The following is a 3,493-nucleotide window of genomic DNA, read 5'->3' as shown; positions in this document are numbered from 1 at the left end:
TGTTCATGTGAGTAGGACATTTTAACAAGCACCAGCCATAGCACCCATCCATGGCCTAATAGAAAACCTCTAACTGTGGGGAAAACATGCATTTCCCTGGAAATTTCAACATAAAAAGTGTTAAAGAATAACCAGGAATCATAAATGAGCTGGAGTTTTTCAACGTCATTTTCAATGTCTATCGTTTTACTAAGAAAAATGCAATAAATTTGCTGCATAGATGAAAATGACATTTATGCTAGTCAAATATTTGTTTGCTGTGGCAGAAGAAACCATCAAGGGAAAGTGTTTTCTATTGTAACAGCACTAACATAATTGACCCCAAGAATAGAATAAAATTTGAAAATAAATTGCTAATGGGATAGTACTTAAATATATAGATACACACACACACACCCCATTTTATATTTCCTGATTTAACAAAGAAAATGTTCTAGGGAAAGTGCAGATCTGATCAAAAGGTCTGGTAATCTTTCCTTCTTTGATTTTCTGCAGCACTTACTGTCTGCATGAATCATTTGGCATGGGTGAATTGTCTTGTGTCTTTTCATGCATGTATTTCTTGTCTATACAATGAAAAAGTGAGCTCCCGGAAGGAAGTTCCCTTTGACACTAAACCCAATCAATGCCTTGTACATAACCCGGATGCCTTAATCACTGACTAGCATGTGCATTTGCAGGGAGGAGCCCAGTGAGATACACTTAAAACCTTTATTCATTGATTTACAAAATGTACAATATTTACAAAATTTAGGCATTAATCCCATAATGACATGAACGCTGCGGGGAGTCTAAAAATAAATAAATGGCACACAGGTTGATATACACATCGCGGCTCTTTGCACTTCAAGCTGTCACCAACCGTAGGATTTAATGGAAGGCTTAATGCGGTAGAAAAGTCAGATGGATGACTAGTCCTGGGCCTAGTCATGAATGGCCCTTCCTTGGCTCCTTGAGGCTGGGAATGGTGAGCAAACCACTTTCTTTGAAGAGAATGAAACACCAGCCATTCTGACAGGTGCATGGGGTGCATGTAGCCACACCTGTGTGGAATTTGCAGTGACCCCCCCCCGGGTGGCAGATGAGTCTGCACCACTGTGGATCTGGTCCCTACACACCACCAGGGAGGCTTTGGAGTGGTGCCTTCTCATTAAGAACCAAGATTTGGACTTTATCTCTTATTTTAATCACATGCAGTACTTGGAAGGTGTCAGTGGAGAGTGACCCATGCACAAAAATGTATTTGTAGGTATATACATCAAATTGTCATTGTCTTATGGCATCTTCAGATGGAAGATCAACCTGCCTCCTCTTTGACAGCAAAAGGAATGAATGAGGAAGCCAAACCCACACCCCCTAAAGAGAAAACATTGTCTGGGGACACACACAAATGGCATCCTATAGAAGCAGGACTAGACAAACTCCACATGATAAGATGGACAAATTCCCATGATGTCAGGCCTGGAAGTCTTCCTAGGGGTGGCAATTCCACCTGCCCTTCCTCTTCCATCCCACCTCATCCCATATAACCTAAACTGGAAGGAAAGGCTTCATGTTACTTCTTAGAGCCTCAGTACCTTCATCTGTAACATGTAAATACTAGTAACGTTCCTTACAGGGTTCTTGCAGGGATTACATGACCCGACTCACGTAAAGTGCTTACTGTGGCGTCTGGCACATAAGAGGTGCTTAGTAAATGTCTTGCTTTCTCTCTCCCTCTACATCCCCTGCCCCAGTTGTAAGCAACATATTGATAAACCTACCAAACTCTGAATTAAGGTTTTTTGATGCAATTTAGATGATTTTGTTTCAGAGTTTCTGCCGTCAGTTCACATTGGGTCCCTGAGGGGGGCTCATTTTATGAGCCTGAGACATTTTCCTCTGCAGGGCAGATGGACCCTGACAACACTGGCCTCCTGATCAGCAACGACTCCACCGAAGTTCATGGAAATACACCCCCTAACCCTGCAGAGAAACTCATACCAGTGATGGTCACCACCTGAATACTTCTGGGACAATACCACTGAGAAAACCACGAGCAAAAACCTTGAGGCCAACACATTACTCTTACTCACAACATAAATTAAGTTTTTTCAACACTGGTGCAAGTATTATAGATAACTTTCAACAAACATATATTACAAGCTCTACCACTGTTGAAAAATATGTATTCTAATTCGATCGCTTTGTTCAGAATAAAGAATCTTTTACAATATATTTTAGTCTCTAGTTATGCCATACAAAAATAAATATTGTATAAATGATTTATAAGGAAGAAGAAAAAATTGGAGATGCCAAAAATATAGGAAGGATGGTGAAAGTTTTACCATTTACTTCAAAAGCAATCATCTGAAAAAAATAAAAACATCTTACTGGGTCTCTTTACTAGTCTCACCATCACTCCAGTGGTCCACCTACTTCTCATCCTAGGATATTACATCTTCTGTTCCTATCAATCTTGAGACAACTTAATGCAGAACCTTCTCCCTGAAGTCACTGGGGATCTGGAAGAGGGAGAACAAAGAAGGCTCTGGGGCAGTGTAAACTGCAGATGAAAGGTTTGGCAGAGACACCTAACTGCGCCCTCACAACGAACTCGGATCAACCCCGCACATCTGCCTTTCGTTTTGAAATCCTCTCTCTGTCTCAATTAGCTATGCCTGAATAGTACCTCATGGCTGGAGGAAATAGCCCCATACTGCTGTCAGCCTCTTTGGATATCTATTGGTCCAGGTAGAATCCAGGATTTCATGGAGCACAGTTAGGTGCCAAATCAAGGCCAATCTCACCCATTATATGAAGGGATAAACAGTCACCTTATGGGTGCTAGTTCCATTAAGTTGGGAAAAATTCTTCTCCAGCCACCTCTCCTCCCATACAAAAAAAACCTTTATGATTGCCTTTTTTTTTTTATGTCCCGTGAGTCCCACCATTGGGAGAAGAGTATTGGGACAATTAAATTGGACAAACTGCTTACTAGTTTTCTAGGGACTTGGTCAGACTCTCCAAGGAAATAGTCCATTCATTTGGGAATCAAAGTTTTAAAACTCTAAAGCTATAAATGAATTCATGACTGGACCACTCAAACCAGGGGTCATTGACCTTTCTGCAGAAGAACACAGATCTACACGTGTCCATATAACATATGCCTAACATCTCAGAGGGCTGCAGGACCTCCTGTGGCTTGTGCATGTATTCCAAACTAAAAGCCCCAAATCTCAGTAAATGCAGAGCTATTTTTTGGAGGGGAAACAAAGGTTTATGGTATAGAACTCAGGGACTGTTTTGGGGGCAGGCTGCTTGGATGAGGTCTTGGACTTGAAATGACTACATTGGAGCAATGCTTGTTTCCCGTGGTAAGTGGAAGTGCTTGGCCGTGAAGACATCCGTGAGGGTTATGGTTTCACATGTGTGACTACTGTCAGGCCTCATGCATGACTATGGACCCTCCAAGTCCCCATGGATCGTTACGACACATGGTGCCTTTGAGCTG

This window comes from Phocoena phocoena, chromosome 7 (assembly GCF_963924675.1).
Source record: "Phocoena phocoena chromosome 7, mPhoPho1.1, whole genome shotgun sequence".
NCBI lineage: Eukaryota > Metazoa > Chordata > Mammalia > Artiodactyla > Phocoenidae > Phocoena > Phocoena phocoena.
Note: the sequence above shows the minus strand (reverse complement) of the source record.